We start from the raw sequence: 26,956 nt of genomic DNA, 5'->3' as shown, positions 1-26,956 counted from the left end.
TTTAATCGATTGTGAAACAAAATCTAAACAACATAATAAAAAGTCAACCGCACCACGGATTCCTAGACAGTCTCCCACACTGGTACTAGCGAAGCCTTAAGCTGTGTAACTTCTGCGATCTGACGAGAGCAGGCACATTCAGCTTAGAATGGCCATTGACATTAAATGCTTTAATCCATAGTCCTTTTTAATCGATTGTGAAACAAAATCTAAACGACATAATAAAAAGTCAACAGCACCACGGATTCCCAGACAGTCTCCCACACTGGTACTAGCGAGGCCTTAAGCTGTGTAACTTCTGCGATCTGATGAGAGCAGGGACATTCAGCTTAGAATGGCCATTGACATTAAATGCTTTAATCCATAGTCCTTTTTAATCGATTGTGAAACAAAATCTAAACGACATAATAAAAATTCAACCACACAACGGATTCCGAGACAGTCTCCCACACTGGTACTAGCAAGGCCTTAAGCTGGGTAACTTCTGCGATCTGACGAGAGCAGGCACATTCAGCTTAGATTGGCCATTGACATTAAATGCTTTAATCCATAGTCCTTTTTAATCGATTGTGAAACAAAATCTAAACGACATAATAAAAAGGCAACCGCACCACGGATTCCCAGACAGTCTCCCACACTGGTACTAGCGAGGCCTTAAGCTGTGTAACTTCTGCGATCTGACGAGAGCAGGCACATTCAGCTTAGAATGGCCATTGACGTTAAATGGTTTAATCCATAGTCCTATTTAATCTATTGTGAAACAAAATCTAAACGAAATAATAAAAAGTCAACCGCACCACGGATTCCCAGACAGTCTCCCACACTGGTACTAGCGAGGCGTTAAGCTGTTTAACTTCTGCGATCTAACGAGAGCATGCACATTCAGCTTACAATGGCCATTGACATTAAATTCTTTAATCCATAGTCCTTTTTAATCGATTGTGAAACAAAATCTAAACGACATAATAAAAAGTCAACCGCACCACGGATTCCCAGACAGTCTCCCACACTGGTACTAGCGAGGCCTTAAGCTGTGTAACTTCTGCGATCTGACGAGAGCAGGCACATTCAGCTTAGAATGGCCATTGACATTAAAAGCCTTAATCCATAGTCCTATTTAATCTATTGTGAAACAAAATCTAAACAACATAATAAAAATTCAACTGCACCACGGATTCCCAGACAGTCTCCCACACTGGTACTAGCGAGGCCTTAAGCTGTGTAACTTCTGCGATCTGACGAGAGCAGGCACATTCAGCTTAGAATGGCCATTGACGTTAAATGCTTTAATCCATAGTCCTTTTTAATCTATTGTGAAACAAAATCTAAACGACATAATAAAAAGTCAACCGCACCACGGATTCCCAGACAGTAACCCACACTGGTACTAGCGAGGCGTTAAGCTGTGTAACTTCTGCGATCTAACGAGAGCAGGCACATTCAGCTTAGAATGGCCATTGACATTAAATGCTTTAATCCATAGTCCTTTTTAATCGATTGTGAAACAAAATCTAAACGACATAATAAAAAGTCAACCGCACCACGGATTCCCAGACAGTCTCCCACACTGGTACTAGCGAGGCCTTAAGCTGTGTAACTTCTGCGTTGGGACGAGAGCAGGCACATTCAGCTTAGAAAGACCATTGACGTTAAATGCTTTAATCCATAGTCCTATTTAATCTATTGTGAAACAAAATCTAAACGACATAATAAAAAGTCAACCGCACCACGGATTTCCAGACAGTCTCCCACACTGGTACTAGCGAGGCGTTAAGCTGTGTAACTTCTGCGATCTAATGAGAGCAGGCACATTCAGCTTAGAATGAGCATTGACTTTAAATGCTTTAATCCATAGTCCTTTTTAATCGATTGTGAAACAAAATCTAAACGACATAATAAAAAGTCAACCGCACCACGGATTCCCAGACAGTCTCCCACACTGGTACTAGCGAGGCCTTAAGCTGTGTAACTTCTGCGATTTGACGAGAGCAGGCACATTCAGCTTAGAATGGCCATTGAGATTAAATGCTTTAATCCATAGTCCTTTTTAATCGATTGTGAAACAAAATCTAAACGACATAATAAAAAGTCAACAGCTACACGGATTCTCAGACAGTCTCCCACACTGGTACTAGCGAGGCCTTAAGCTGTGTAACTTCTGCGATCTGACGAGAGCAGGGACATTCAGCTTAGAATCGCCATTGACATTAAATGGTTTAATCCATAGTCCTTTTTAATCGATTGTGAAACAAAATCTAAACGACATAATAAAAAGTCAACCGCACCACAGATTCCCAGACAGTCTCCCACACTAGTACTAGCGAGGCCTTAAGCTGTGTAACTTCTGCGATCTGACGAGAGCAGGCACATTCAGCTTAGAATGGCCATTGACATTAAAGGCTTTAATCCATAGTCCTTTTTAATCGATTGTGAAACAAAATCTAAACGACATAATAAAAACTCAACCGCACCACGGATTCCCAGACAGTCTCACACACTGGTACTAGCGAGGCCTTAAGCTGTGTAACTTCTGCGTTCGGACGAGAGCAGGCACATTCAGCTTAGAATGGCCATTGACGTTAAATGCTTTAATCCATAGTCCTATTTAATCTATTGTGAAACAAAATCTAAACAACATAATAAAAAGTCAACCGCACCACGGATTCCCAGACAGTCTCCCACACTGGTACTAGCGAGGCCTTAAGCTGTGTAACTTCTGCGATCTGACGAGAGCAGGCACATTCAGCTTAGAATGGCCATTGACATTAAAAGCCTTAATCCATAGTCCTATTTAATCTATTGTGAAACAAAATCTAAACAACATAATAAAAAGTCAACCGCACCACGCATTCCCAGACAGTCTCCCACACTGGTACCAGCGAGGCCTTAAGCTGTGTAACTTCTGCGATCTGAAGAGAGCAGGGACATTCAGCTTAGAATGGCCATTGACATTAAATGCTTTAATCCATATTCCTTTTTAATCGATTGTGAAACAAAATCTAAACGACATAATAAAAACTCAACCGCACCACAGATTCCCAGACAGTCTCCCACACTGGTACTAGCGAGGCCTTAAGCTGTGTAACTTCTGCGTTCGGACGAGAGCAGGCACATTCAGCTTAGAATGGCCATTGACGTTAAATGCTTTAATCCATAGTCCTATTTAATCTATTGTGAAACAAAATCTAAACGACATAATAAAAGGTCAACCGCACCACGGATTCCCAGACAGTCTCCCACACTGGTACTAGCGAGGCGTTAAGCTGTGTAACTTCTGCGATCTAACGAGAGCAGGCACATTCAGCTTAGAATGGCCATTGACTTTAAATGCTTTAATCCATAGTCCTTTTTAATCGATTGTGAAACAAAATCTAAACGACATAATAAAAAGTCAACCGCACCACGGATTCCCAGACAGTCTCCCACACTGGTACTAGCGAGGCCTTAAGCTGTGTAACTTCTGCGATCTGACGAGAGCAGGCACATTCAGCTTAGAATGGCCATTGACATTAAAAGCCTTAATCCATAGTCCTATTTAATCTATTGTGAAACAAAATCTAAACAACATAATAAAAAGTCAACCGCACCACGGATTCCAAGACAGTCTCCCACACTGGTACTAGCGAGGACTTAAGCTATGTAACTTCTGCGTTCTGACGAGAGCAGGCACATTCAGCTTAGAATGGCCATTGACGTTAAATGCTTTAATCCATAGTCCTTTTTAATCGATTGTGAAACAAAATCTAAACGACATAATAAAAAGTCAACCGCACCACGGATTCCCAGACAGTCTCCCACACTGGTACTAGCGAGGCCTTAAGCTGTGTAACTTCTGCGATCTGACGAGAGCAGGCACATTCAGCTTAGAATGGCCATTGACATTAAATGCTTTAATCCATAGTCCTTTTTAATCAATTGTGAAACAAAATCTAAACGACATAATAAAAAGTCAACAGCACCACGGATTCCCAGACAGTCTCCCACACTGGTACTAGCGAGGCCTTAAGCTGGGTAACTTCTGCGATCTGACAAGAGCAGGTACATTCAGCTTAGAATGGCCATTGACGTTAAATGATTTAATCCATAGTCCTATTTAATCTATTGTGAAACAAAATCTAAACGACATAATAAAAAGTCAACCGCACCACGGATTCCCAGACAGTCTCCCACACTGGTACTAGCGAGGCGTTAAGCTGTGTAACTTCTGCGATCTGACGAGAGCAGGCACATTCAGCTTAGAATGGCCATTGACATTAAAAGCCTTAATCCATAGTCCTATTTAATCTATTGTGAAACAAAATCTAAACAACATAATAAAAAGTCAACCGCACCATGGATTCCCAGACAGTCTCCCACACTGGTACTAGCGAGGCCTTAAGCTGTGTAACTTCTGCGATCTGACGAGAGCAGGGACATTCAGTTTAGAATGGCCATTGACATTAAATGCTTTAATCCATAGTCCTTTTTAATCGATTGTGAAACAAAATCTAAACGACATAACAAAAATGCAACCACACCACGGATTCCCAGACAGTCTCCCACACTGGTACTAGCGAGGCCTTAAGCTGTGTAACTTCTGCGTTCTGACGAGAGCAGGCACATTCAGCTTAGAATGGCTATTGACTTTATATGCTTTAATCCATAGTCCTATTTAATCTATTGTGAAACATAATCTAAACGACATAATAAAAAGTCAATCGCACCACGGATTCCCAGACAGTCTCCCACACTGGTACTAGCGAGGCCTTAAGCTGTGTAACTTCTGCGATCTGACGAGAGCAGGCACATTCAGCTTAGAATGGCCATTGACATTAAAAGCATTAATCCATAGTCCTATTTAATCTATTGTGAAACAAAATCTAAACAACATAATAAAAAGTCAACCGCACCACGGATTCCCAGACAGTCTCCCACACTGCTACTAGCGAGGCCTTAAGCTGTGTAACTTCTGCGATCTGACGAGAGCAGGGACATTCAGTTTAGAATGGCCATTGACATTAAATGCTTTAATCCATAGTCCTTTTTAATCGATTGTGAAACAAAATCTAAACGACATAATAAAAATTCAACCGCACCACGGATTCCCAGACAGTCTCCCACACTGGAACTAGCGAGGCCTTAAGCTGTGTAACTTCTGCGTTCTGACGAGAGCAGGCACATTCAGCTTAGAATGGATATTGACGTTAAATGATTTAATCCATAGTCCTATTTAATCTATTGTGAAACAAAATCTAAACGACATAATAAAAAGTCAACCGCACCACGGATTCCCAGACAGCCTCCCACACTGGTACTAGCGAGGCCTTAAGCTGTGTAACTTCTGCGATCTGACGAGAGCAGGCACATTCAGCTTAGAATGGCCTTTGACATTAAAAGCCTTAATCCATAGTCCTATTTAATCTATTGTGAAACAAAATCTAAACAACATAATAAAAAGTCAACCGCACCACGGATTCCCAGACAGTCTCCCACACTGGTTCTAGCGAGGCCTTAAGCTGTGTAACTTCTGCGATCTGACGAGAGCAGGCACATTCAGCTTAGAATGGCCATTGACGTTAAATGCTTTAATCCATAGTCCTATTTAATCTATTGTGAAACAAAATCTAAACGACATAATAAAAAGTCAACCGCACCACGGATTCCCAGACAGTAACCCACACTGGTACTAGCGAGGCGTTAAGCTGTGTAACTTCTGCGATCTAACGAGAGCAGGCACATTCAGCTTAGAATGGCCATTGACATTAAAAGCCTTAATCCATAGTCCTATTTAATCTATTGTGAAACAAAATCTAAACAAAATTATAAAAAGTCAACCGCACCATGCATTCCCAGACAGTCTCCCACACTCGTATCAGCGAGGCCTTAAGCTGTGTAACTTCTGCGATCTAACGAGAGCAGGCACATTCAGCTTAGAATGGCCATTGACTTTAAATGCTTTAATCCATAGTCCTTTTTAATCGATTGTGAAACAAAATCTAAACGACATAATAAAAAGTCAACCGCACCACGAATTCCCAGACAGTCTCCCACACTGGTGCTAGCGAGGCCTTAAGCTGTGTAACTTCTGCGATCTGACGAGAGCAGTCACATTCAGCTTAGAATGGCCATTGACATTAAAAGCCTTAATCCATAGTCCTATTTAATCTATTGTGAAACAAAATCTAAACAACATAATAAAAAGTCAACCGCACCACGGATTCCAAGACAGTCTCCCACACTGGTACTAGCGAGGACTTAAGCTATGTAACTTCTGCGTTCTGACGAGAGCAGGCACATTCAGCTTAGAATGGCCATTGACGTTAAATGCTTTAATCCATAGTCCTTTTTAATCGATTGTGAAACAAAATCTAAACGACATAATAAAAAGTCAACCGCACCACGGATTCCCAGACAGTCTCCCACACTGGTACTAGCGAGGCCTTAAGCTGTGTAACTTCTGCGATCTGACGAGAGCAGGCACATTCAGCTTAGAATGGCCATTGACATTAAATGCTTTAATCCATAGTCCTTTTTAATCGATTGTGAAACAAAATCTAAACGACATAATAAAAAGTCAACAGCACCACGGATTCCCAGACAGTCTCCCACACTGGTGCTAGCGAGGCCTTAAGCTGGGTAACTTCTGCGATCTGACGAGAGCAGGCACATTCAGCTTAGAATGGCCATTGACGTTAAATGATTTAATCCATAGTCCTATTTAATCTATTGTGAAACAAAATCTAAACGACATAATAAAAATGCAACCGCACCACGGATTCCCAGACAGTCTCCCACACTGGTACTAGGGAGACGTTAAGCTGTGTAACTTCTGCGATCTAACGAGAGCAGGCACATTCAGCTTAGAATGGCCATTGACATTAAAAGCCTTAATCCATAGTCCTATTTAATCTATTGTGAAACAAAATCTAAACAACATAATAAAATGTCAACCGCACCACGGATTCCCAGACAGTCTCCCACACTGCTACTAGCGAGGCCTTAAGCTGTGTAACTTCTGCGATCTGACGAGAGCAGGGACATTCAGTTTAGAATGGCCATTGACATTAAATGCTTTAATCCATAGTCCTTTTTAATCGATTGTGAAACAAAATCTAAACGACATAATAAAAAGTCAACCGCACCACGGATTCCCAGACAGTCTCCCACACTGGTACTAGCGAGGACTTAAGCTATGTAACTTCTGCGTTCTGACGAGAGAAGGCACATTCAGCTTAGAATGGCCATTGACATTAAAAGCCTTAATCCATAGTCCTATTTAATCTATTGTGAAACAAAATCTAAACAACATAATAAAATGTCAACCGCACCACGGATTCCCAGACAGTCTCCCACACTGCTACTAGCGAGGCCTTAAGCTGTGTAACTTCTGCGATCTGACGAGAGCAGGGACATTCAGTTTAGAATGGCCATTGACATTAAATGCTTTAATCCATAGTCCTTTTTAATCGATTGTGAAACAAAATCTAAACGACATAATAAAAATTCAACCGCACCACGGATTCCCAGACAGTCTCCCACACTGAAACTAGCGAGGCCTTAAGCTTTGTAACTTCTGCGTTCTGACGAGAGCAGGCACATTCAGCTTAGAATGGATATTGACGTTAAATGATTTAATCCATAGTCCTATTTAATCTATTGTGAAACAAAATCTAAACGACATAATAAAAAGTCAACCGCACCACGGATTCCCAGACAGTCTCCCACACTGGTACTAGCGAGGCGTTAAGCTGTTTAACTTCTGCGATCTAACGAGAGCATGCACATTCAGCTTACAATGGCCATTGACATTAAATGCTTTAATCCATAGTCCTTTTTAATCGATTGTGAAACAAAATCTAAACGACATAATAAAAAGTCAACCGCACCACGGATTCCCAGACAGTCTCCCACACTGGTACTAGCGAGGCCTTAAGCTGTGTAACTTCTGCGATCTGACGAGAGAAGGCACATTCAGCTTAGAATGGCCATTGACATTAAAAGCCTTAATCCATAGTCCTATTTAATCTATTGTGAAACAAAATCTAAACAACATAATAAAAAGTCAACCGCACCACGGATTCCCAGACAGTCTCCCACACTGGTACTAGCGAGGCCTTAAGCTGTGTAACTTCTGCGATCTGACGAGAGCAGGCACATTCAGCTTAGAATGGCCATTGACATTAAATGCTTTAATCCATAGTCCTATTTAATCTATTGTGAAACAAAATCTAAACGACATAATAAAATGTCAACCGCACCACGGATTTCCAGACAGTAACCCACACTGGTTCTAGCGAGGCGTTAAGCTGTGTAACTTCTGCGATCTAACGAGAGCAGGCACATTCAGCTTAGAATGGCCATTGACATTAAATGCTTTAATCCATAGTCCTTTTTAATCGATTGTGAAACAAAATCTAAACGACATAATAAAAAGTCAACCGCACCACGGATTCCCAGACAGTCTCCCACACTGGTACTAGCGAGGCCTTAAGCTGTGTAACTTCTGCGATCTGACGAGAGCAGGCACATTCAGCTTAGAATGGCCATTGACATTAAAAGCCTTAATCCATAGTCCTATTTAATCTATTGTGAAACAAAATCTAAACAACATAATAAAAAGTCAACCGCACCATGCATTCCCAGACAGTCTCCCACACTCGTATCAGCGAGGCCTTAAGCTGTGTAACTTCTGCGTTGGGACGAGAGCAGGCACATTCAGCTTAGAATGGCCATTGACGTTAAATACTTTAATCCATAGTCCTATTTAATCTATTGTGAAACAAAATCTAAACGACATAATAAAAAGTCAACCGCACCACGGATTTCCAGACAGTCTCCCACACTGGTACTAGCGAGGCGTTAAGCTGTGTAACTTCTGCGATCTAATGAGAGCAGGCACATTCAGCTTAGAATGAGCATTGACTTTAAATGCTTTAATCCATAGTCCTTTTTAATCGATTGTGAAACAAAATCTAAACGACATAATAAAAAGTCAACCGCACCACGGATTCCCAGACAGTCTCCCACACTGGTACTAGCGAGGCCTTAAGCTGTGTAACTTCTGCGATCTGACGAGGGCAGGCACATTCAGCTTAGAATGGCCATTGACATTAAATGTTTTAATCCATAGTCCTTTTTAATCGATTGTGAAACAAAATCTAAACGACATAATAAAAAGTCAACAGCACCACGGATTCCCAGACAGTCTCCCACACTGGTACTAGAGAGGCCTTAAGCTGTGTAACTTCTGCGATCTGACGAGAGCAGGGACATTCAGCTTAGAATGGCCATTGACATTAAATTGTTTAATCCATAGTCCTTTTTAATCGATTGTGAAACAAAATCTAAACGACATAATAAAAATTCAACCGCACAACGGATTCCGAGACAGTCTCCCACACTGGTACAAGCGAGGCCTTAAGCTGGGTAACTTCTGCGATCTGACGAGAGCAGGCACATTCAGCTTAGAATGGCCATTGACATTAAATGCTTTAATCCATAGTCCTTTTTAATCGATTGTGAAACAAAATCTAAACGACATAATAAAAAGTCAACCGCACCACAGATTCCCAGACAGTCTCCCACACTAGTACTAGCTAGGCCTTAAGCTGTGTAACTTCTGCAATCTGACGAGAGCAGGCACATTCAGCTTAGAATGGCCATTGACATTAAAGGCTTTAATCCATAGTCCTTTTTAATCGATTGTGAAACAAAATCTAAACGACATAATAAAAACTCAACCGCACCACGGATTCCCAGACAGTCTCCCACACTGGTACTAGCGAGGCCTTAAGCTGTGTAACTTCTGCGTTCGGACGAGAGCAGGCACATTCAGCTTAGAATGGCCATTGACGTTAAATGCTTTAATCCATAGTCCTATTTAATCTATTGTGAAACAAAATCTAAACGACATAATAAATAGTCAACCGCACCACGGATTCCCTGACAGTCTCCCACACTGGTACTAGCAAGGCCTTAAGCTGTGTAACTTCTGCGATCTGACGAGAGCAGGCACATTCAGCTAAGAACGGCCATTGACATTAAAAGCCTTAATCCATAGTCCTATTTAATCTATTGTGAAACAAAATCTAAACAACATAATAAAAAGTCAACCGCACCATGCATTCCCAGACAGTCTCCCACACTGGTACTAGCGAGGCGTTAAGCTGTGTAACTTCTGCGATCTAATGAGAGCAGGCACATTCAGCTTAGAATGAGCATTGACTTTAAATGCTTTAATCCATAGTCCTTTTTAATCGATTGTGAAACAAAATCTAAACGACATAATAAAAAGTCAACCGCACCACGGATTCCCAGACAGTCTGCCACACTGGTACTAGCGAGGCCTTAAGCTGTGTAACTTCTGCGATCTGACGAGGGCAGGCACATTCAGCTTAGAATGGCCATTGACATTAAATGTTTTAATCCATAGTCCTTTTTAATCGATTGTGAAACAAAATCTAAACGACATAATAAAAAGTCAACAGCACCACGGATTCCCAGACAGTCTCCCAAACTGGGACTAGCGAGGCCTTAAGCTGTGTAACTTCTGCTATCTGACGAGAGCAGGGACATTCAGCTTAGAATGGCCATTGACATTAAATTGTTTAATCCATAGTCCTTTTTAATCGATTGTGAAACAAAATCTAAACGACATAATAAAAAGTCAACAGCACCACGGATTCCCAGACAGTCTCCCACACTGGTACTAGCGAGGCCTTAAGCTGTGTAACTTCTGCTATCTGACGAGAGCAGGGACATTCAGCTTAGAATGGCCATTGACATTAAATGTTTTAATCCATAGTCCTTTTTAATCGATTGTGAAACAAAATCTAAACGACATAATAAAAAGTCAACAGCACCACGGATTCCCAGACAGTCTCCCACACTGGTACAAGCGAGGCCTTAAGCTGGGTAACTTCTGCGATCTGACGAGAGCAGGCACATTCAGCTTAGAATGGCCATTGACATTAAATGCTTTAATCCATAGTCCTTTTTAATCGATTGTGAAACAAAATCTAAACGACATAATAAAAAGTCAACCGCACCACAGATTCCCAGACAGTCTCCCACACTAGTACTAGCTAGGCCTTAAGCTGTGTAACTTCTGCAATCTGACGAGAGCAGGCACATTCAGCTTAGAATGGCCATTGACATTAAAGGCTTTAATCCATAGTCCTTTTTAATCGATTGTGAAACAAAATCTAAACGACATAATAAAAACTCAACCGCACCACGGATTCCCAGACAGTCTCCCACACTGGTACTAGCGAGGCCTTAAGCTGTGTAACTTCTGCGTTCGGACGAGAGCAGGCACATTCAGCTTAGAATGGCCATTGACGTTAAATGCTTTAATCCATAGTCCTATTTAATCTATTGTGAAACAAAATCTAAACGACATAATAAATAGTCAACGCACCACGGATTCCCTGACAGTCTCCCACACTGGTACTAGCAAGGCCTTAAGCTGTGTAACTTCTGCGATCTGACGAGAGCAGGCACATTCAGCTAAGAACGGCCATTGACATTAAAAGCCTTAATCCATAGTCCTATTTAATCTATTGTGAAACAAAATCTAAACAACATAATAAAAAGTCAACCGCACCATGCATTCCCAGACAGTCTCCCACACTGGTACTAGCGAGGCCTTAAGCTGTGTAACTTCTGCGTTGGGACGAGAGCAGGCACATTCAGCTTAGAATGGCCATTGACGTTAAATACTTTAATCCATAGTCCTAATTAATCTATTGTGAAACAAAATCTAAACGACATAATAAAAAGTCAACCGCACCACGGATTTCCAGACAGTCTCCCACACTGGTACTAGCGAGGCGTTAAGCTGTGTAACTTCTGCGATCTAATGAGAGCAGGCACATTCAGCTTAGAATGGGCATTGACTTTAAATGCTTTAATCCATAGTCCTTTTTAATCGATTGTGAAACAAAATCTAAACGACATAATAAAAAGTCAACCGCACCACGGATTCCCAGACAGTCTCCCACACTGGTACTAGCGAGGTCTTAAGCTGTGTAACTTCTGCGATCTGACGAGAGCAGGCACATTCAGCTTAGAATGGCCATTGACATTAAATGCTTTAATCCATAGTCCTTTTTAATCGATTGTGAAACAAAATCTAAACGACATAATAAAAAGTCAACAGCACCACGAATTCCCAGACAGTCTCCCACACTGGTACTAGCGAGGCCTTAAGCTGTGTAACTTCTGCGATCTGACGAGAGCAGGGACATTCAGCTTAGAATGGCCATTGACATTAAATGGTTTAATCCATAGTCCTTTTTAATCGATTGTGAAACAAAATCTAAACGACATAATAAAAATTCAACCGCACAACGGATTCCGAGACAGTCTCCCACACTAGTACTAGCGAGGCCTTAAACTGTGTAACTTCTGCGATCTGACGAGAGCAGGCACATTCAGCTTAGAATGGCCATTGACATTAAAGGCTTTAATCCATAGTCCTTTTTAATCGATTGTGAAACAAAATCTAAACGACATAATAAAAACTCAACCGCACCACGGATTCCCAGACAGTCTCCCACACTGGTACTAGCGAGGCCTTAAGCTGTGTAACTTCAGCGTTCGGACGAGAGCAGGCACATTCAGCTTAGAATGGCCATTGACGTTAAATGCTTTAATCCATAGTCCTATTTAATCTATTGTGAAACAAAATCTAAACGACATAATAAAAAGTCAACCGCACCACGGATTCCCAGACAGTCTCCCACACTGGTACTAGCGAGGCGTTAAGCTGTGTAACTTCTGCGATCTAACGAGAGCAGGCACATTCAGCTTAGAATGAGCATTGACTTTAAATGCTTTAATCCATAGTCCTTTTTAATCGATTGTGAAACAAAATCTAAACGACATAATAAAAACTCAACCGCACCACGGATTCCCAGACAGTCTCCCACACTGGTACTAGCGAGGCCTTAAGCTGTGTAACTTCTGCGTTCGGACGAGAGCAGGCACATTCAGCTTAGAATGGCCATTGACATGAAAAGCCTTAATCCATAGTCCTATTTAATCTATTGTGAAACAAAATCTAAACAACATAATAAAAAGTCAACCGCACCACGGATTCCCAGACAGTCTCCCACACTGGTACTAGCGAGGACTTAAGCTATGTAACTTCTGCGTTCTGACGAGAGCAGGCACATTCAGCTTAGAATGGCCATTGACGTTAAATGCTTTAATCCATAGTCCTATTTAATCGATTGTGAAACAAAATCTAAACGACATAATAAAAATTCAACCGCACCACGGATTCCTAGACAGTCTCCCACACTGGTACTAGCAAGGCCTTAAGCTGTGTAACTTCTGCGATCTGACGAGAGCAGGCACATTCAGCTTAGAATGGCCATTGACATTAAATGCTTTAATCCATAGTCCTTTTTAATCGATTGTGAAACAAAATCTAAACGACATAATAAAAAGTCAACAGCACCACGGATTCCCAGACAGTCTCCCACACTGGTACTAGCGACGCCTTAAGCTGTGTAACTTTCGCGATCTGACGAGAGCAGGGACATTCAGCTTAGAATGGCCATTGACATTAAATGCTTTAATCCATAGTCCTTTTTAATCGATTGTGAAACAAAATCTAAACGACATAATAAAAATTCAACCGCACAACGGATTCCGAGACAGTCTCCCACACTGGTACTAGCGAGGCCTTAAGCTGGGTAACTTCTGCGATCTGACGAGAGCAGGCACATTCAGCTTAGAATGGCCATTGACTTTAAATGCTTTAATCCATAGTCCTATTTAATCGATTGTGAAACAAAATCTAAACGACATAATAAAAAGTCAACCGCACCACGGATTCCCAGACAGTCTCCCACACTAGTACTAGCGAGGCCTTAAGCTGTGTAACTTCTGCGATCTGACGAGAGCAGGCACATTCAGCTTAGAATGGCCATTGACATTAAATGCTTTAATCCATAGTCCTTTTTAATCGATTGTGAAACAAAATCTAAACGACATAATAAAAAGTCAACCGCACCACGGATTCCCAGACAGTCTCCCACACTGGTACTAGCGAGGCCTTAAGCTGTGTAATTTCTGCGTTCTGACGAGAGCAGGCACATTCAGCTTAGAATGGCCATTTACGTTAAAGGCCTTAATCCATAGTCCTATTTAATCTATTGTGAAACAAAATCTAAACAACATAATAAAAAGTCAACTGCACCACGGATTCCCAGACAGTCTCCCACACTGGTACTAGCGAGGCCTTAAGCTGTGTAACTTCTGCGATCTGACGAGAGCAGGGACATTCAGCTTAGAATGGCCATTGACATTAAATGCTTTAATCCATAGTCCTTTTTAATCGATTGTGAAACAAAATCTAAACAACATAATAAAAAGTCAACCGCACCACGGATTCGCAGACAGTCTCCCACACTGGTACTAGCGAGGACTTAAGCTATGTAACTTCTGCGTTCTGACGAGAGCAGGCACATTCAGCTTAGAATGGCCATTGACGTTAAATGCTTTAATCCATAGTCCTTTTTAATCGATTGTGAAACAAAATCTAAACGACATAATAAAAAGTCAACCGCACCACGGATTCCCAGACAGTCTCCCACACTGGTACTGGCGAGGCCTTAAGCTGTGTAACTTCTGCGATCTGACGAGAGCAGGCACATTCAGCTTAGAATGGCCATTGACATTAAATGCTTTAATCCATAGTCCTATTTAATCTATTGTGAAACAAAATCTAAACGACATAATAAAAAGTCAACCGCACCACGGATTCCCAGACAGTCCCCCACACTGGTACTAGCGAGGCCTTAAGCTGTGTAATTTCTGCGATCTGACGAGAGCAGGCAGATTCAGCTTAGAATGGCCATTGACATTAAATGCTTTAATCCATAGTCCTTTTTAATCGATTGTGAAACAAAATCTAAACAACATAATAAAAAGTCAACCGCACCACGGATTCCCAGACAGTCTCCCACACTGGTACTAGCGAGGCCTTAAGCTGTGTAACTTCTGCGATCTGACGAGAGCAGGCACATTCAGCTTAGAATGGCCATTGACTTCAAAAAATGCTTTAATCCATAGTCCTTTTTAATCGATTGTGAAACAAAATCTAAACGACATAATAAAAAGTCAACCGCACCACGGATTCCCAGACAGTCTCCCACACTGGTACTAGCGAGGCCTTAAGCTGTGCAACTTCTGCGATCTGACGAGAGCATGCACATTCAGCTTAGAATGGCCATTGACATTAAAAGCCTTAATCCATAGTCCTATTTAATCTATTGTGAAACAAAATCTAAACAACATAATAAAAAGTCAACCGCACCACGGATTCCCAGACAGTCTCCCACACTGGTACTAGCGAGGCCTTAAGCTGTGTAACTTCTGCGCTCTGACGAGAGCAGGGACATTCAGCTTAGAATGGCCATTGACATCAAAGGCTTTAATCCATAGTCCTTTTTAATCGATTGTGAAACAAAATCGAAACGACATAATAAAAATTCAACCGCACCACGGATTCCCAGACAGTCTCCCACACTGGTACTAGCGAGGCCTTAAGCTGTGTAACTTCAGCGTTCTGACCAGAGCAGGCACATTCAGCTTAGAATGGCCATTGACGTTAAGTGCTTTAATCCATAGTCCTATTTAATCTATTGTGAAACAAAATCTAAACGACATAATAAAAAGTCAACCGCACCACGGATTCCCAGACAGTCTCCCACACTGGTACTAGCGAGGCCTTAAGCTGTGTAACTTCTGCGATCTGACGAGAGCAGGCACATTCAGCTTAGAATGGCCATTGACATTAAATGCTTTAATCCATAGTCCTTTTTAATCGATTGTGAAACAAAATCTAAACGACATAATAAAAAGTCAACCGCACCACGGATTCCCAGACAGTCTCCCACACTAGTACTAGCGAGGACTTAAGCTGTGTAACTTCTGCATTCTGACGAGAGCAGGGACATTCGGCTTAGAATTGCCATTGACGTCAAATGCTTTAATCCATAGTCCTATTTAATCTATTGTGAAACAAAATCTAAACGACATAATAAAAAGGCAACCGCACCACGGATTCCCAGACAGTCTCCCACACTGGTACTAGCGAGGCCTTAAGCTGTGTAACTTCTGCGGTCTGACGAGAGCAGGCACATTCAGCTTAGAATGGCCATTGACATTAAATGCTTTAGTCCATAGTCCTTTTTAATCGATTGTGAAACAAAATCTAAACGACATAATAAAAAGTCAACCGCACCACGGATTCCCAGACAGTCTCCCACACTAGTACTAGCGAGGACTTAAGCTGTGTAACTTCTGCATTCTGACGAGAGCAGGGACATTCGGCTTAGAATTGCCATTGACGTCAAATGCTTTAATCCATAGTCCTATTTAATCTATTGTGAAACAAAATCTAAACGACATAATAAAAAGGCAACCGCACCACGGATTCCCAGACAGTCTCCCACACTGGTACTAGCGAGGCCTTAAGCTGTGTAACTTCTGCGGTCTGACGAGAGCAGGCACATTCAGCTTAGAATGGCCATTGACATTAAATGCTTTAGTCCATAGTCCTTTTTAATCGATTGTGAAACAAAATCTAAACGACATAATAAAAAGTCAACCGCACCACGGATTCCCAGACAGTCTCCCACACTAGTACTAGCGAGGCCTTAAGCTGTGTAACTTCAGCGATCTGACGAGAGCAGGGACATTCAGTTTAGAATGGCCATTGACATTAAAAGCTTTAATCCATAGTCCTTTTTAATCGATTGTGAAACAAAATCTAAACGACATAATAAAAATTCAAGCGCACCACGGATTCCCAGACAGTCTCCCACACTGGTACTAGCGAGGCATTAAGCTGTGTAACTTCTGCATTCTGACGAGAGGAGGCACATTCAGCTTAGAATGGCCATTGACGTTAAATGCTTTAATCCATAGTCCTATTTAATCTATTGTGAAACAAAATCTAAACGACATAATAAAAAGTCAACCGCACCACGGATTCCCAGACAGTCTCCCACACTGGTACTAGCGAGGCCTTAAGCTGTGTAACTTCTGCGATCTGACGAGAGCAGGCACATTCAGCTTAGAATGGCCATTGACATTAAATGCTTTAATCCATAGTCCTTTTTAATCAATTGTGAAACAAAATCTAAACGACATAATAAAAAGTCAACCGCACCACGGATTCCCAGACAGTCTCCCACACTGGTACTAGCGAGGCCTTAAGCTGTGTAACTTCTGCGATCTGACGAGAGCAGGCACATTCAGCTTAGAACGGCCATTGACATTAAATGCTTTAATCCATAGTCCTTTTTAATCGATTGTGAAACAAAATCTAAACGACATAATAAAAAGTCAACCGCACCACGGATTCCCAGACAGTCTCCCACACTGGTACTAGCTAGGCCTTAAGCTGTGTAACTTCTGCGATCTGACGAGAGCAGGGACATTCAGCTTAGAATGGCCATTGACATTAAATGCTTTAATCCATAGTCCTTTTTAATCGATTGTGAAACAAAATCTAAACGACATAATAAAAAGGCAACCGCACCACGGATTCCCAGACAGTCTCCCACACTGGTACTAGCGATTCCTTAAGCTGTGTAACTTCTGCGATCTGATGAGAGCAGGCACATTCAGCTAGGAATGGCCATTGACGTTAAATGCTTTAATCCATAGTCCTATTTAATCTATTGTGAAACAAAATCTAAACGACATAATAAAAAGTCAACCGCACCACGGATTCCCAGACAGTCTCCCACACTGGTACTAGCGAGGCGTTAAGCTGTGTAACTTCTGCGATCTAACGAGAGCAGGCACATTCAGCTTAGAATGGCCATTAACATTAAATGCTTTAATCCATAGTCCTTTTTAATCGATTGTGAAACAAAATCTAAACAACATAATAAAAATTCAACCGCACCACGGATTCCCAGACAGTCTCCCACACTGGTACTAGCGAGGCCTTAAGCTGTGTAACTTCTGCGATCTGACGAGAGCAGGCACATTCAGCTTAGAATGGCCATTGACATTAAATGCTTTAATCCATAGTCCTTTTTAATCGATTGTGAAACAAAATCTAAACGACATAATAAAAAGTCAACCGCACCACGGATTCCCAGACAGTCTCCCACACTGGTACTAGCGAGGCCTTAAGCTGTGTAACTTCTGCGATCTGACGAGAGCAGGGACATTCAGCTTAGAATGGCCATTGACATTTAAAGCTTTAATCCATAGTCCTTTTTAATCGATTGTGAAACAAAATCTAAACGACATAATAAAAATTCAACCGCACCACGGATTCCAAGACAGTCTCCCACACTGGTACTAGCGAGGCGTTAAGCTGTGTAACTTCTGCGATCTGACGAGAGCAGGCACATTCAGCTTAGAATGGCCATTGACATTAAAAGCCTTAATCCATAGTCCTATTTAATCTATTGTGAAACAAAATCTAAACAACATAATAAAAAGTCAACTGCACCACGGATTCCCAGACAGTCTCCCACACTGGTACTAGCGAGGCATTAAGCTGTGTAACTTCTGCATTCTGACGAGAGGAGGCACATTCAGCTTAGAATGGCCATTGACGTTAAATGCTTTAATCCATAGTCCTATTTAATCTATTGTGAAACAAAATCTAAACGACATAATAAAAAGTCAACCGCACCACGGATTCCCAGACAGTCTCCCACACTGGTACTAGCGAGGCCTTAAGCTGTGTAACTTCTGCGATCTGACGAGAGCAGGCACATTCAGCTTAGAATGGCCATTGACATTAAATGCTTTAATCCATAGTCCTTTTTAATCAATTGTGAAACAAAATCTAAACGACATAATAAAAAGTCAACCGCACCACGGATTCCCAGACAGTCTCCCACACTGGTACTAGCGAGGCCTTAAGCTGTGTAACTTCTGCGGTCTGACGAGAGCAGGCACATTCAGCTTAGAATGGCCATTGACATTAAATGCTTTAGTCCATAGTCCTTTTTAATCGATTGTGAAACAAAATCTAAACGACATAATAAAAAGTCAACCGCACCACGGATTCCCAGACAGTCTCCCACACTAGTACTAGCGAGGACTTAAGCTGTGTAACTTCTGCATTCTGACGAGAGCAGGGACATTCGGCTTAGAATTGCCATTGACGTCAAATGCTTTAATCCATAGTCCTATTTAATCTATTGTGAAACAAAATCTAAACGACATAATAAAAAGGCAACCGCACCACGGATTCCCAGACAGTCTCCCACACTGGTACTAGCGAGGCCTTAAGCTGTGTAACTTCTGCGGTCTGACGAGAGCAGGCACATTCAGCTTAGAATGGCCATTGACATTAAATGCTTTAGTCCATAGTCCTTTTTAATCGATTGTGAAACAAAATCTAAACGACATAATAAAAAGTCAACCGCACCACGGATTCCCAGACAGTCTCCCACACTAGTACTAGCGAGGCCTTAAGCTGTGTAACTTCAGCGATCTGACGAGAGCAGGGACATTCAGTTTAGAATGGCCATTGACATTAAAAGCTTTAATCCATAGTCCTTTTTAATCGATTGTGAAACAAAATCTAAACGACATAATAAAAATTCAACCGCACCACGGATTCCCAGACAGTCTCCCACACTGGTACTAGCGAGGCATTAAGCTGTGTAACTTCTGCATTCTGACGAGAGGAGGCACATTCAGCTTAGAATGGCCATTGACGTTAAATGCTTTAATCCATAGTCCTATTTAATCTATTGTGAAACAAAATCTAAACGACATAATAAAAAGTCAACCGCACCACGGATTCCCAGACAGTCTCCCACACTGGTACTAGCGAGGCCTTAAGCTGTGTAACTTCTGCGATCTGACGAGAGCAGGCACATTCAGCTTAGAATGGCCATTGACATTAAATGCTTTAATCCATAGTCCTTTTTAATCAATTGTGAAACAAAATCTAAACGACATAATAAAAAGTCAACCGCACCACGGATTCCCAGACAGTCTCCCACACTGGTACTAGCGAGGCCTTAAGCTGTGTAACTTCTGCGATCTGACGAGAGCAGGCACATTCAGCTTAGAATGGCCATTGACATTAAAAGCCTTAATCCATAGTCCTATTTAATCTATTGTGAAACAAAATCTAAACAACATAATAAAAAGTCAACCGCACCACGGATTCCCAGACAGTCTCCCACACTGGTACTAGCGAGGCCTTAAGCTGTGTAACTTCTGCGATCTGACGAGAGCAGGGACATTCAGCTTAGAATGGCCATTGACATCAAAGGCTTTAATCCATAGTCCTTTTTAATCGATTGTGAAACAAAATCGAAACGACATAATAAAAATTCAACCGCACCACGGATTCCCAGACAGTCTCCCACACTGGTACTAGCGAGGCCTTAAGCTGTGTAACTTCAGCGTTCTGACCAGAGCAGGCACATTCAGCTTAGAATGGCCATTGACGTTAAGTGCTTTAATCCATAGTCCTATTTAATCTATTGTGAAACAAAATCTAAACGACATAATAAAAAGTCAACCGCACCACGGATTCCCAGACAGTCTCCCACACTGGTACTAGCGAGGCCTTAAGCTGTGTAACTTCTGCGATCTGACGAGAGCAGGCACATTCAGCTTAGAATGGCCATTGACATTAAATGCTTTAATCCATAGTCCTTTTTAATCAATTGTGAAACAAAATCTAAACGACATAATAAAAAGTCAACCGCACCACGGATTCCCAGACAGTCTCCCACACTGGTACTAGCGAGGCCTTAAGCTGTGTAACTTCTGCGATCTGACGAGAGCAGGCACATTCAGCTTAGAATGGCCATTGACATTAAAAGCCTTAATCCATAGTCCTATTTAATCTATTGTGAAACAAAATCTAAACAACATAATAAAAAGGCAACCGCACCACGGATTCCCAGACAGTCTCCCACACTGGTACTAGCGAGGCCTTAAGCTGTGTAACTTCTGCGATCTGACGAGAGCAGGGACATTCAGCTTAGAATGGCCATTGACATCAAAGGCTTTAATCCATAGTCCTTTTTAATCGATTGTGAAACAAAATCGAAACGACATAATAAAAATTCAACTGCACCACGGATTCCCAGACAGTCTCCCACACTGGTACTAGCGAGGCCTTAAGCTGTGTAACTTCAGCGTTCTGACCAGAGCAGGCACATTCAGCTTAGAATGGCCATTGACGTTAAGTGCTTTAATCCATAGTCCTATTTAATCTATTGTGAAACAAAATCTAAACGACATAATAAAAAGTCAACCGCACCACGGATTCCCAGACAGTCTCCCACACTGGTACTAGCGAGGCCTTAAGCTGTGTAACTTCTGCGATCTGACGAGAGCAGGCACATTCAGCTTAGAATGGCCATTGACATTAAATGCTTTAATCCATAGTACTTTTTAATCGATTGTGGAACAAAATCTAAACGACATAATAAAAAGTCAACCGCACCACAGATTCCCAGACAGTCTCCCACACTGATACTAGCGAGGCCTTAAGCTGTGTAACGTCTGCGATCTGACGAGAGCAGGCACATTCAGCTTAGAATGGCCATTGACATTAAATGCTTTAATCCATAGTCCTTTTTAATCGATTGTGAAACAAAATCTAAACGACATAATAAAAAGTCAACCGCACCACGGATTCCCAGACAGTCTCCCACACTAGTACTAGCGAGGACTTAAGCTGTGTAACTTCTGCATTCTGACGAGAGCAGGGACATTCGGCTTAGAATTGCCATTGACGTCAAATGCTTTAATCCATAGTCCTATTTAATCTATTGTGAAACAAAATCTAAACGACATAATAAAAAGGCAACCGCACCACGGATTCCCAGACAGTCTCCCACACTGGTACTAGCGAGGCCTTAAGCTGTGTAACTTCTGCGGTCTGACGAGAGCAGGCACATTCAGCTTAGAATGGCCATTGACATTAAATGCTTTAGTCCATAGTCCTTTTTAATCGATTGTGAAACAAAATCTAAACGACATAATTTAAAGTCAACCGCACCACGGATTCCCAGACAGTCTCCCACACTAGTACTAGCGAGGCCTTAAGCTGTGTAACTTCAGCGATCTGACGAGAGCAGGGACATTCAGTTTAGAATGGCCATTGACATTAAAAGCTTTAATCCATAGTCCTTTTTAATCGATTGTGAAACAAAATCTAAACGACATAATAAAAATTCAACCGCACCACGGATTCCCAGACAGTCTCCCACACTGGTACTAGCGAGGCATTAAGCTGTGTAACTTCTGCATTCTGACGAGAGGAGGCACATTCAGCTTAGAATGGCCATTGACGTTAAATGCTTTAATCCATAGTCCTATTTAATCTATTGTGAAACAAAATCTAAACGACATAATAAAAAGTCAACCGCACCACGGATTCCCAGACAGTCTCCCACACTGGTACTAGCGAGGCCTTAAGCTGTGTAACTTCTGCGATCTGACGAGAGCAGGCACATTCAGCTTAGAATGGCCATTGACATTAAATGCTTTAATCCATAGTCCTTTTTAATCAATTGTGAAACAAAATCTAAACGACATAATAAAAAGTCAACCGCACCACGGATTCCCAGACAGTCTCCCACACTAGTACTAGCGAGGCCTTAAGCTGTGTAACTTCTGCGATCTGACGAGAGCAGGCACATTCAGCTTAGAACGGCCATTGACATTAAATGCTTTAATCCATAGTCCTTTTTAATCGATTGTGAAACAAAATCTAAACGACATAATAAAAAGTCAACCGCACCACGGATTCCCAGACAGTCTCCCACACTGGTACTAGCTAGGCCTTAAGCTGTGTAACTTCTGCGATCTGACGAGAGCAGGGACATTCAGCTTAGAATGGCCATTGACATTAAATGCTTTAATCCATAGTCCTTTTTAATCGATTGTGAAACAAAATCTAAACGACATAATAAAAAGGCAACCGCACCACGGATTCCCAGACAGTCTCCCACACCGGTACTAGCGAGGCGTTAAGCTGTGTAACTTCTGCGATCTAACGAGAGCAGGCACATTCAGCTTAGAATGGCCATTAACATTAAATGCTTTAATCCATAGTCCTTTTTAATCGATTGTGAAACAAAATCTAAACGACATAATAAAAAGGCAACCGCACCACGGATTCCCAGACAGTCTCCCACACTGGTACTAGCGAGGCGTTAAGCTGTGTAACTTCTGCGATCTAACGAGAGCAGGCACATTCAGCTTAGAATGGCCATTAACATTAAATGCTTTAATCCATAGTCCTTTTTAATCGATTGTGAAACAAAATCTAAACAACATAATAAAAATTCAACCGCACCACGGATTCCCAGACAGTCTCCCACACTGGTACTAGCGAGGCCTTAAGCTGTGTAACTTCTGCGATCTGACGAGAGCAGGCACATTCAGCTTAGAATGGCCATTGACATTAAATGCTTTAATCCATAGTCCTTTTTAATCGATTGTGAAACAAAATCTAAACGACATAATAAAAAGTCAACCGCACCATGGATTCCCAGACAGTCTCCCACACTGGTACTAGCGAGGCCTTAAGCTGTGTAACTTCTGCGATCTGACGAGAGTAGGGACATTCAGCTTAGAATGGCCATTGACATTAAATGCTTTAATCCATAGTCCTTTTTAATCGATTGTGAAACAAAATCTAAACGACATAATAAAAATCCAACCGCACCACGGATTCCCAGACAGTCTCCCACACTGGTACTAGCGAGGACTTAAGCTGTGTAACTTCTGTGATCTGACGAGAGCAGGCACATTCAGCTTAGAATGGCCATTGACGTTAAATCCTTTAATCCATAGTCCTATTTAATCTATTGTGAAACAAAATCTATACGACATAATAAAAAGTCAACCGCACCATGGATTCCCAGACAGTCTCCCACACTGGTACTAGCGAGGCCTTAAGCTGTGTAACTTCTGCGATCTGACGAGAGCAGGGACATTCAGCTTAGAATGGCCATTGACATTAAATGCTTTAATCCATAGTCCTTTTTAATCGATTGTGAAACAAAATCTAAACGACATAATAAAAATTCAACCTCACCACGCATTCCCAGACAGTCTCCCACACTGGTACTAGCGAGGCCTTAAGCTGTGTAACTTCTGCGTTCTGACGAGAGCAGGGACATTCAGCTTAGAATGGCCATTGACATTAAATGCTTTAATCCATAGTCCTTTTTAATCGATTGTGAAACAAAATCTAAACGACATAATAAAAAGTCAACCGCACCACGGATTCCCAGACAGTATCCCACACTGGTACTAGCAAGGCCTTAAGCTGTGTAACTTCTGCGATCTGACGAGAGCAGGGACATTCAGCTTAGAATGGCCATTGACATTAAATGCTTTAATCCATAGTCCTTTTTAATCGATTGTGAAACAAAATCTAAACGACATAATAAACAGTCAACCGCACCACGGATTCCCAGACAGTCTCCCACACTGGTACTAGCGAGGCCTTAAGCTGTGTAACTTCTGCGAACTGACGAGAGCAGGGACATTCTGCTTAGAATGGCCATTGACATTAAATGCTTTAATCCATAGTCCTTTTTAATCGATTGTGAAACAAAATCTAAACGACATAATAAAAACTCAACCGCACCACGGATTCCCAGACAGTCTCCCACACTGGTACTAGAGAGGCATTAAGCTGTGTAACTTCTGCGTTCTGATGAGAGCAGGCACATTCAGCTTAGAATGGCCATTGACGTTAAATGCTTTAATCCATAGTCCTATTTAATCTATTGTGAAACAAAATCTAAACGACATAATAAAAAGGCAACCGCACCACGGATTCCAAGACAGTCTCCCACACTGGTACTAGCGAGGCCTTAAGCTGTGTAACTTCTGCGATCTGACGAGGGCAGGCACATTCAGCTTAGAATGGCCATTGACATTAAATGCTTTAATCCATAGTCCTTTTTAATCGATTGTGAAACAAAATCTAAACGACATAATAAAAAGTCAACCGCACCACGGATTCCCAGACAGTCTCCCACACTGGTACTAGCGAGGCCTTAAGCTGTGTAACTTCTGCGATCTGACGAGAACAGGGACATTCAGGTTAGAATGGCCATTGACATTAAATGCTTTAATCCATAGTCCTTTTTAATCGATTGTGAAACAAAATCTAAACGACATAATAAAAATTCAACCTCACCACGAATTCCCAGACAGTCTCCCACACTGGTACTAGCGAGGCCTTAAGCTGTGTAACTTCTGCGTTCTGACGAGAGCAGGCACATTCAGCTTAGAATGGCAATTGACGTTAAATCCTTTAATCCATAGTCCTATTTAATCTATTGTGAAACAAAATCTAAACGACATAATAAAAAGTCAACCGCACCACGGATTCCCAGACAGTCTCCCACACTGGTACTAGCGAGGCGTTAAGCTGTGTAACTTCTGCGATCTAACGAGAGCAGGCACATTCAGCTTAGAATGGCCATTGACATTAAATGCTTTAATCCATAGTCCTTTTTAATCGATTGTGAAACAAAATCTAAACGACATAATAAAAATTCAACAGCACCACGGATTCCCAGACAGTCTCCCACACTGGTACTAGCGAGGCCTTAAGCTGTGTAACTTCTGCGATCTGACGAGAGCAGGCACATTCAGCTTAGAATGGCCATTGACATTAAATGCTTTAATCCATAGTCCTTTTTAATCGATTGTGAAACAAAATCTAAACGACATAATACAAAGTCAACCGCACCACGGATTCCCAGACAGTCTCCCACACTGGTTCTAGCGAGGCCTTAAGCTGTGTAACTTCTGCGATCTGACGAGAGCAGGCACATTCAGCTTAGAATGGCCATTGACTTTAAATGCTTTAATCCATAGTCCTTTTTAATCGATTGTGAAACAAAATCTAAACGACATAATAAAAAGGCAACCGCACCACGGATTCCCAGACAGTCTCCCACACTGGTACTAGCGAGGCCTTAAGCTGTGTAACTTCTGCGATCAGACGAGAGCAGGGACATTCAGCTGAGAATGGCCATTGACATTAAATGCTTTAATCCATAGTCCTTTTTAATCGATTGTGAAACAAAATCTAAACGACATAATAAAAAGTCAACCGCACCACGAATTCCCAGACAGTCTCCCACACTGGTACTAGCGAGGCCTTAAGCTGTGAAACTTCTGCGATCTGACGAGAGCAGGCACATTCGGCTTAGAATGGCCATTGACAATAAATGCTTTAATCCATAGTCCTTTTTAATCGATTGCGAAACAAAATCTAAACAACATAATAAAAAGTCAACCGCACCACGGATTCCCAGACAGTCTCCCACACTGGTACTAGCGAGGCCTTAAGCTGTGTAACTTCTGCGATCTGACGAGGGCAGGCACACTCAGCTTAGAATGGCAATTGACATTAAATGCTTTAATCCATAGTCCTTTTTAATCGATTGTGAAACAAAATCTAAACGACATAATAAAAAGTCAACCGCACCACGGATTCCCAGACAGTGTCCCACACTGGTACTAGCGAGGCCTTGAGCTGTGTAACTTCTGCGATCTGACGAGAGCAGGCACATTCAGCTTAGAATGGCCATTGACATTACATGCTTTAATCCATAGTCCATTTTAATCGATTGTGAAACAAATCTAAACGACATAATAAAAAGTCAACCGTACCTCGGATTCCCAGACAGTCTCTCACACTCGTACTAGCGAGGCCTTGAGCTGTGTAACTTCTGCGATCTGACGAGAGCAGGCACATTCAGCTTAGAATGGCCATTGACATTAAATGCTTTAATCCATAGTCCATTTTAATCGATTGTGAAACAAATCTAAACGACATAATAAAAAGTCAACCGCACCTCAGATTCCCAGACAGTCTCTCACACTCGTACTAGCGAGGCCTTAAAGTGTTATATATCTGCGATTTGACGAGAAAAGGCACATTTAAGCTTAGAATGGCTATTAACTTTTAAAGCTT

General features: G+C 41.8%; 108 pseudogenes; all 108 read right to left on the bottom strand.

Moving 5' to 3' along the window:
- Positions 1-41: 41 nt before the first annotated feature.
- On the bottom strand, positions 42-160 carry LOC142705654 (5S ribosomal RNA; annotated as a pseudogene).
- Positions 161-227: 67 nt separating this feature from the next.
- Positions 228-346, bottom strand: LOC142704861 (5S ribosomal RNA; annotated as a pseudogene).
- A 254-nt stretch (positions 347-600) lies between these two features.
- LOC142705092 (5S ribosomal RNA) lies at positions 601-718 on the bottom strand (annotated as a pseudogene).
- Positions 719-785: 67 nt separating this feature from the next.
- Positions 786-904, bottom strand: LOC142705285 (5S ribosomal RNA; annotated as a pseudogene).
- Positions 905-971: 67 nt separating this feature from the next.
- On the bottom strand, positions 972-1,090 carry LOC142705237 (5S ribosomal RNA; annotated as a pseudogene).
- Positions 1,091-1,158: 68 nt separating this feature from the next.
- On the bottom strand, positions 1,159-1,276 carry LOC142705206 (5S ribosomal RNA; annotated as a pseudogene).
- Positions 1,277-1,343: 67 nt separating this feature from the next.
- LOC142705089 (5S ribosomal RNA) lies at positions 1,344-1,462 on the bottom strand (annotated as a pseudogene).
- Positions 1,463-1,529: 67 nt separating this feature from the next.
- Positions 1,530-1,648, bottom strand: LOC142705174 (5S ribosomal RNA; annotated as a pseudogene).
- Positions 1,649-1,901: 253 nt separating this feature from the next.
- LOC142705106 (5S ribosomal RNA) lies at positions 1,902-2,020 on the bottom strand (annotated as a pseudogene).
- Positions 2,021-2,087: 67 nt separating this feature from the next.
- LOC142705195 (5S ribosomal RNA) lies at positions 2,088-2,206 on the bottom strand (annotated as a pseudogene).
- A 67-nt stretch (positions 2,207-2,273) lies between these two features.
- Positions 2,274-2,392, bottom strand: LOC142705293 (5S ribosomal RNA; annotated as a pseudogene).
- Positions 2,393-2,459: 67 nt separating this feature from the next.
- Positions 2,460-2,578, bottom strand: LOC142705055 (5S ribosomal RNA; annotated as a pseudogene).
- Positions 2,579-2,645: 67 nt separating this feature from the next.
- LOC142705236 (5S ribosomal RNA) lies at positions 2,646-2,764 on the bottom strand (annotated as a pseudogene).
- A 253-nt stretch (positions 2,765-3,017) lies between these two features.
- On the bottom strand, positions 3,018-3,136 carry LOC142705585 (5S ribosomal RNA; annotated as a pseudogene).
- Positions 3,137-3,203: 67 nt separating this feature from the next.
- Positions 3,204-3,322, bottom strand: LOC142704959 (5S ribosomal RNA; annotated as a pseudogene).
- Positions 3,323-3,389: 67 nt separating this feature from the next.
- Positions 3,390-3,508, bottom strand: LOC142705235 (5S ribosomal RNA; annotated as a pseudogene).
- Positions 3,509-3,575: 67 nt separating this feature from the next.
- Positions 3,576-3,694, bottom strand: LOC142705063 (5S ribosomal RNA; annotated as a pseudogene).
- A 67-nt stretch (positions 3,695-3,761) lies between these two features.
- Positions 3,762-3,880, bottom strand: LOC142705233 (5S ribosomal RNA; annotated as a pseudogene).
- Positions 3,881-3,947: 67 nt separating this feature from the next.
- Positions 3,948-4,066, bottom strand: LOC142705673 (5S ribosomal RNA; annotated as a pseudogene).
- Positions 4,067-4,133: 67 nt separating this feature from the next.
- On the bottom strand, positions 4,134-4,252 carry LOC142704919 (5S ribosomal RNA; annotated as a pseudogene).
- Positions 4,253-4,505: 253 nt separating this feature from the next.
- On the bottom strand, positions 4,506-4,624 carry LOC142705017 (5S ribosomal RNA; annotated as a pseudogene).
- A 68-nt stretch (positions 4,625-4,692) lies between these two features.
- On the bottom strand, positions 4,693-4,809 carry LOC142705110 (5S ribosomal RNA; annotated as a pseudogene).
- A 68-nt stretch (positions 4,810-4,877) lies between these two features.
- Positions 4,878-4,996, bottom strand: LOC142705038 (5S ribosomal RNA; annotated as a pseudogene).
- Positions 4,997-5,249: 253 nt separating this feature from the next.
- LOC142704944 (5S ribosomal RNA) lies at positions 5,250-5,368 on the bottom strand (annotated as a pseudogene).
- Positions 5,369-5,435: 67 nt separating this feature from the next.
- On the bottom strand, positions 5,436-5,554 carry LOC142704966 (5S ribosomal RNA; annotated as a pseudogene).
- A 67-nt stretch (positions 5,555-5,621) lies between these two features.
- On the bottom strand, positions 5,622-5,740 carry LOC142705087 (5S ribosomal RNA; annotated as a pseudogene).
- A 253-nt stretch (positions 5,741-5,993) lies between these two features.
- LOC142705131 (5S ribosomal RNA) lies at positions 5,994-6,112 on the bottom strand (annotated as a pseudogene).
- Positions 6,113-6,179: 67 nt separating this feature from the next.
- On the bottom strand, positions 6,180-6,298 carry LOC142705062 (5S ribosomal RNA; annotated as a pseudogene).
- Positions 6,299-6,365: 67 nt separating this feature from the next.
- LOC142705232 (5S ribosomal RNA) lies at positions 6,366-6,484 on the bottom strand (annotated as a pseudogene).
- A 67-nt stretch (positions 6,485-6,551) lies between these two features.
- LOC142705568 (5S ribosomal RNA) lies at positions 6,552-6,670 on the bottom strand (annotated as a pseudogene).
- A 997-nt stretch (positions 6,671-7,667) lies between these two features.
- Positions 7,668-7,786, bottom strand: LOC142705284 (5S ribosomal RNA; annotated as a pseudogene).
- Positions 7,787-7,853: 67 nt separating this feature from the next.
- Positions 7,854-7,972, bottom strand: LOC142704950 (5S ribosomal RNA; annotated as a pseudogene).
- A 67-nt stretch (positions 7,973-8,039) lies between these two features.
- LOC142705231 (5S ribosomal RNA) lies at positions 8,040-8,158 on the bottom strand (annotated as a pseudogene).
- Positions 8,159-8,411: 253 nt separating this feature from the next.
- LOC142705230 (5S ribosomal RNA) lies at positions 8,412-8,530 on the bottom strand (annotated as a pseudogene).
- A 439-nt stretch (positions 8,531-8,969) lies between these two features.
- LOC142705579 (5S ribosomal RNA) lies at positions 8,970-9,088 on the bottom strand (annotated as a pseudogene).
- Positions 9,089-9,155: 67 nt separating this feature from the next.
- On the bottom strand, positions 9,156-9,274 carry LOC142705623 (5S ribosomal RNA; annotated as a pseudogene).
- Positions 9,275-9,527: 253 nt separating this feature from the next.
- Positions 9,528-9,646, bottom strand: LOC142704987 (5S ribosomal RNA; annotated as a pseudogene).
- Positions 9,647-9,713: 67 nt separating this feature from the next.
- Positions 9,714-9,832, bottom strand: LOC142705407 (5S ribosomal RNA; annotated as a pseudogene).
- Positions 9,833-9,899: 67 nt separating this feature from the next.
- On the bottom strand, positions 9,900-10,018 carry LOC142705056 (5S ribosomal RNA; annotated as a pseudogene).
- Positions 10,019-10,271: 253 nt separating this feature from the next.
- LOC142705032 (5S ribosomal RNA) lies at positions 10,272-10,390 on the bottom strand (annotated as a pseudogene).
- A 67-nt stretch (positions 10,391-10,457) lies between these two features.
- Positions 10,458-10,576, bottom strand: LOC142704980 (5S ribosomal RNA; annotated as a pseudogene).
- Positions 10,577-10,643: 67 nt separating this feature from the next.
- LOC142705372 (5S ribosomal RNA) lies at positions 10,644-10,762 on the bottom strand (annotated as a pseudogene).
- Positions 10,763-10,829: 67 nt separating this feature from the next.
- LOC142705272 (5S ribosomal RNA) lies at positions 10,830-10,948 on the bottom strand (annotated as a pseudogene).
- Positions 10,949-11,015: 67 nt separating this feature from the next.
- LOC142704986 (5S ribosomal RNA) lies at positions 11,016-11,134 on the bottom strand (annotated as a pseudogene).
- A 67-nt stretch (positions 11,135-11,201) lies between these two features.
- On the bottom strand, positions 11,202-11,320 carry LOC142705406 (5S ribosomal RNA; annotated as a pseudogene).
- A 624-nt stretch (positions 11,321-11,944) lies between these two features.
- LOC142705417 (5S ribosomal RNA) lies at positions 11,945-12,063 on the bottom strand (annotated as a pseudogene).
- Positions 12,064-12,130: 67 nt separating this feature from the next.
- Positions 12,131-12,249, bottom strand: LOC142705217 (5S ribosomal RNA; annotated as a pseudogene).
- Positions 12,250-12,502: 253 nt separating this feature from the next.
- On the bottom strand, positions 12,503-12,621 carry LOC142704877 (5S ribosomal RNA; annotated as a pseudogene).
- Positions 12,622-12,874: 253 nt separating this feature from the next.
- LOC142705405 (5S ribosomal RNA) lies at positions 12,875-12,993 on the bottom strand (annotated as a pseudogene).
- Positions 12,994-13,060: 67 nt separating this feature from the next.
- Positions 13,061-13,179, bottom strand: LOC142705718 (5S ribosomal RNA; annotated as a pseudogene).
- A 67-nt stretch (positions 13,180-13,246) lies between these two features.
- LOC142705053 (5S ribosomal RNA) lies at positions 13,247-13,365 on the bottom strand (annotated as a pseudogene).
- Positions 13,366-13,432: 67 nt separating this feature from the next.
- On the bottom strand, positions 13,433-13,551 carry LOC142705018 (5S ribosomal RNA; annotated as a pseudogene).
- Positions 13,552-13,804: 253 nt separating this feature from the next.
- LOC142705451 (5S ribosomal RNA) lies at positions 13,805-13,923 on the bottom strand (annotated as a pseudogene).
- Positions 13,924-13,990: 67 nt separating this feature from the next.
- Positions 13,991-14,109, bottom strand: LOC142705384 (5S ribosomal RNA; annotated as a pseudogene).
- A 67-nt stretch (positions 14,110-14,176) lies between these two features.
- Positions 14,177-14,295, bottom strand: LOC142705366 (5S ribosomal RNA; annotated as a pseudogene).
- A 67-nt stretch (positions 14,296-14,362) lies between these two features.
- Positions 14,363-14,481, bottom strand: LOC142705109 (5S ribosomal RNA; annotated as a pseudogene).
- A 67-nt stretch (positions 14,482-14,548) lies between these two features.
- LOC142705390 (5S ribosomal RNA) lies at positions 14,549-14,667 on the bottom strand (annotated as a pseudogene).
- Positions 14,668-14,734: 67 nt separating this feature from the next.
- LOC142705420 (5S ribosomal RNA) lies at positions 14,735-14,853 on the bottom strand (annotated as a pseudogene).
- Positions 14,854-14,920: 67 nt separating this feature from the next.
- LOC142705228 (5S ribosomal RNA) lies at positions 14,921-15,039 on the bottom strand (annotated as a pseudogene).
- A 70-nt stretch (positions 15,040-15,109) lies between these two features.
- Positions 15,110-15,228, bottom strand: LOC142705111 (5S ribosomal RNA; annotated as a pseudogene).
- Positions 15,229-15,295: 67 nt separating this feature from the next.
- On the bottom strand, positions 15,296-15,414 carry LOC142705481 (5S ribosomal RNA; annotated as a pseudogene).
- A 67-nt stretch (positions 15,415-15,481) lies between these two features.
- LOC142705162 (5S ribosomal RNA) lies at positions 15,482-15,600 on the bottom strand (annotated as a pseudogene).
- A 67-nt stretch (positions 15,601-15,667) lies between these two features.
- LOC142705227 (5S ribosomal RNA) lies at positions 15,668-15,786 on the bottom strand (annotated as a pseudogene).
- Positions 15,787-16,039: 253 nt separating this feature from the next.
- Positions 16,040-16,158, bottom strand: LOC142705575 (5S ribosomal RNA; annotated as a pseudogene).
- Positions 16,159-16,411: 253 nt separating this feature from the next.
- Positions 16,412-16,530, bottom strand: LOC142705573 (5S ribosomal RNA; annotated as a pseudogene).
- Positions 16,531-16,597: 67 nt separating this feature from the next.
- Positions 16,598-16,716, bottom strand: LOC142704972 (5S ribosomal RNA; annotated as a pseudogene).
- A 253-nt stretch (positions 16,717-16,969) lies between these two features.
- Positions 16,970-17,088, bottom strand: LOC142705226 (5S ribosomal RNA; annotated as a pseudogene).
- A 67-nt stretch (positions 17,089-17,155) lies between these two features.
- Positions 17,156-17,274, bottom strand: LOC142705484 (5S ribosomal RNA; annotated as a pseudogene).
- A 67-nt stretch (positions 17,275-17,341) lies between these two features.
- On the bottom strand, positions 17,342-17,460 carry LOC142705686 (5S ribosomal RNA; annotated as a pseudogene).
- Positions 17,461-17,713: 253 nt separating this feature from the next.
- On the bottom strand, positions 17,714-17,832 carry LOC142705104 (5S ribosomal RNA; annotated as a pseudogene).
- Positions 17,833-17,899: 67 nt separating this feature from the next.
- LOC142705539 (5S ribosomal RNA) lies at positions 17,900-18,018 on the bottom strand (annotated as a pseudogene).
- A 67-nt stretch (positions 18,019-18,085) lies between these two features.
- On the bottom strand, positions 18,086-18,204 carry LOC142705339 (5S ribosomal RNA; annotated as a pseudogene).
- A 439-nt stretch (positions 18,205-18,643) lies between these two features.
- On the bottom strand, positions 18,644-18,762 carry LOC142705225 (5S ribosomal RNA; annotated as a pseudogene).
- A 67-nt stretch (positions 18,763-18,829) lies between these two features.
- On the bottom strand, positions 18,830-18,948 carry LOC142705358 (5S ribosomal RNA; annotated as a pseudogene).
- A 253-nt stretch (positions 18,949-19,201) lies between these two features.
- Positions 19,202-19,320, bottom strand: LOC142705572 (5S ribosomal RNA; annotated as a pseudogene).
- Positions 19,321-19,387: 67 nt separating this feature from the next.
- Positions 19,388-19,506, bottom strand: LOC142704971 (5S ribosomal RNA; annotated as a pseudogene).
- Positions 19,507-19,759: 253 nt separating this feature from the next.
- LOC142705224 (5S ribosomal RNA) lies at positions 19,760-19,878 on the bottom strand (annotated as a pseudogene).
- Positions 19,879-19,945: 67 nt separating this feature from the next.
- On the bottom strand, positions 19,946-20,064 carry LOC142705222 (5S ribosomal RNA; annotated as a pseudogene).
- Positions 20,065-20,131: 67 nt separating this feature from the next.
- LOC142705338 (5S ribosomal RNA) lies at positions 20,132-20,250 on the bottom strand (annotated as a pseudogene).
- Positions 20,251-20,317: 67 nt separating this feature from the next.
- LOC142705160 (5S ribosomal RNA) lies at positions 20,318-20,436 on the bottom strand (annotated as a pseudogene).
- Positions 20,437-20,503: 67 nt separating this feature from the next.
- On the bottom strand, positions 20,504-20,622 carry LOC142705221 (5S ribosomal RNA; annotated as a pseudogene).
- Positions 20,623-20,689: 67 nt separating this feature from the next.
- Positions 20,690-20,808, bottom strand: LOC142705220 (5S ribosomal RNA; annotated as a pseudogene).
- A 67-nt stretch (positions 20,809-20,875) lies between these two features.
- LOC142705566 (5S ribosomal RNA) lies at positions 20,876-20,994 on the bottom strand (annotated as a pseudogene).
- Positions 20,995-21,061: 67 nt separating this feature from the next.
- LOC142705173 (5S ribosomal RNA) lies at positions 21,062-21,180 on the bottom strand (annotated as a pseudogene).
- A 67-nt stretch (positions 21,181-21,247) lies between these two features.
- Positions 21,248-21,366, bottom strand: LOC142705219 (5S ribosomal RNA; annotated as a pseudogene).
- Positions 21,367-21,433: 67 nt separating this feature from the next.
- LOC142705042 (5S ribosomal RNA) lies at positions 21,434-21,552 on the bottom strand (annotated as a pseudogene).
- Positions 21,553-21,805: 253 nt separating this feature from the next.
- Positions 21,806-21,924, bottom strand: LOC142705571 (5S ribosomal RNA; annotated as a pseudogene).
- A 67-nt stretch (positions 21,925-21,991) lies between these two features.
- LOC142704970 (5S ribosomal RNA) lies at positions 21,992-22,110 on the bottom strand (annotated as a pseudogene).
- A 253-nt stretch (positions 22,111-22,363) lies between these two features.
- LOC142705218 (5S ribosomal RNA) lies at positions 22,364-22,482 on the bottom strand (annotated as a pseudogene).
- Positions 22,483-22,549: 67 nt separating this feature from the next.
- Positions 22,550-22,668, bottom strand: LOC142705416 (5S ribosomal RNA; annotated as a pseudogene).
- A 67-nt stretch (positions 22,669-22,735) lies between these two features.
- Positions 22,736-22,854, bottom strand: LOC142705684 (5S ribosomal RNA; annotated as a pseudogene).
- Positions 22,855-23,293: 439 nt separating this feature from the next.
- On the bottom strand, positions 23,294-23,412 carry LOC142705538 (5S ribosomal RNA; annotated as a pseudogene).
- Positions 23,413-23,479: 67 nt separating this feature from the next.
- LOC142705183 (5S ribosomal RNA) lies at positions 23,480-23,598 on the bottom strand (annotated as a pseudogene).
- A 253-nt stretch (positions 23,599-23,851) lies between these two features.
- On the bottom strand, positions 23,852-23,970 carry LOC142704884 (5S ribosomal RNA; annotated as a pseudogene).
- Positions 23,971-24,037: 67 nt separating this feature from the next.
- LOC142705094 (5S ribosomal RNA) lies at positions 24,038-24,156 on the bottom strand (annotated as a pseudogene).
- Positions 24,157-24,223: 67 nt separating this feature from the next.
- Positions 24,224-24,342, bottom strand: LOC142704876 (5S ribosomal RNA; annotated as a pseudogene).
- Positions 24,343-24,409: 67 nt separating this feature from the next.
- LOC142705091 (5S ribosomal RNA) lies at positions 24,410-24,528 on the bottom strand (annotated as a pseudogene).
- A 67-nt stretch (positions 24,529-24,595) lies between these two features.
- LOC142705129 (5S ribosomal RNA) lies at positions 24,596-24,714 on the bottom strand (annotated as a pseudogene).
- A 67-nt stretch (positions 24,715-24,781) lies between these two features.
- LOC142705116 (5S ribosomal RNA) lies at positions 24,782-24,900 on the bottom strand (annotated as a pseudogene).
- A 67-nt stretch (positions 24,901-24,967) lies between these two features.
- LOC142704976 (5S ribosomal RNA) lies at positions 24,968-25,086 on the bottom strand (annotated as a pseudogene).
- Positions 25,087-25,153: 67 nt separating this feature from the next.
- Positions 25,154-25,272, bottom strand: LOC142705710 (5S ribosomal RNA; annotated as a pseudogene).
- Positions 25,273-25,339: 67 nt separating this feature from the next.
- LOC142704998 (5S ribosomal RNA) lies at positions 25,340-25,458 on the bottom strand (annotated as a pseudogene).
- A 67-nt stretch (positions 25,459-25,525) lies between these two features.
- On the bottom strand, positions 25,526-25,644 carry LOC142705513 (5S ribosomal RNA; annotated as a pseudogene).
- A 67-nt stretch (positions 25,645-25,711) lies between these two features.
- On the bottom strand, positions 25,712-25,830 carry LOC142704964 (5S ribosomal RNA; annotated as a pseudogene).
- Positions 25,831-25,897: 67 nt separating this feature from the next.
- On the bottom strand, positions 25,898-26,016 carry LOC142704900 (5S ribosomal RNA; annotated as a pseudogene).
- Positions 26,017-26,083: 67 nt separating this feature from the next.
- Positions 26,084-26,202, bottom strand: LOC142705037 (5S ribosomal RNA; annotated as a pseudogene).
- A 67-nt stretch (positions 26,203-26,269) lies between these two features.
- On the bottom strand, positions 26,270-26,388 carry LOC142705703 (5S ribosomal RNA; annotated as a pseudogene).
- A 67-nt stretch (positions 26,389-26,455) lies between these two features.
- Positions 26,456-26,574, bottom strand: LOC142705517 (5S ribosomal RNA; annotated as a pseudogene).
- Positions 26,575-26,956: the final 382 nt, after the last annotated feature.

Source organism: Rhinoderma darwinii, unplaced genomic scaffold (genome assembly GCF_050947455.1).
Source record: "Rhinoderma darwinii isolate aRhiDar2 unplaced genomic scaffold, aRhiDar2.hap1 Scaffold_3387, whole genome shotgun sequence".
Taxonomy (NCBI): domain Eukaryota; kingdom Metazoa; phylum Chordata; class Amphibia; order Anura; family Rhinodermatidae; genus Rhinoderma; species Rhinoderma darwinii.
Note: the sequence above shows the minus strand (reverse complement) of the source record. Positions and strands in the feature narration are given on the sequence as shown.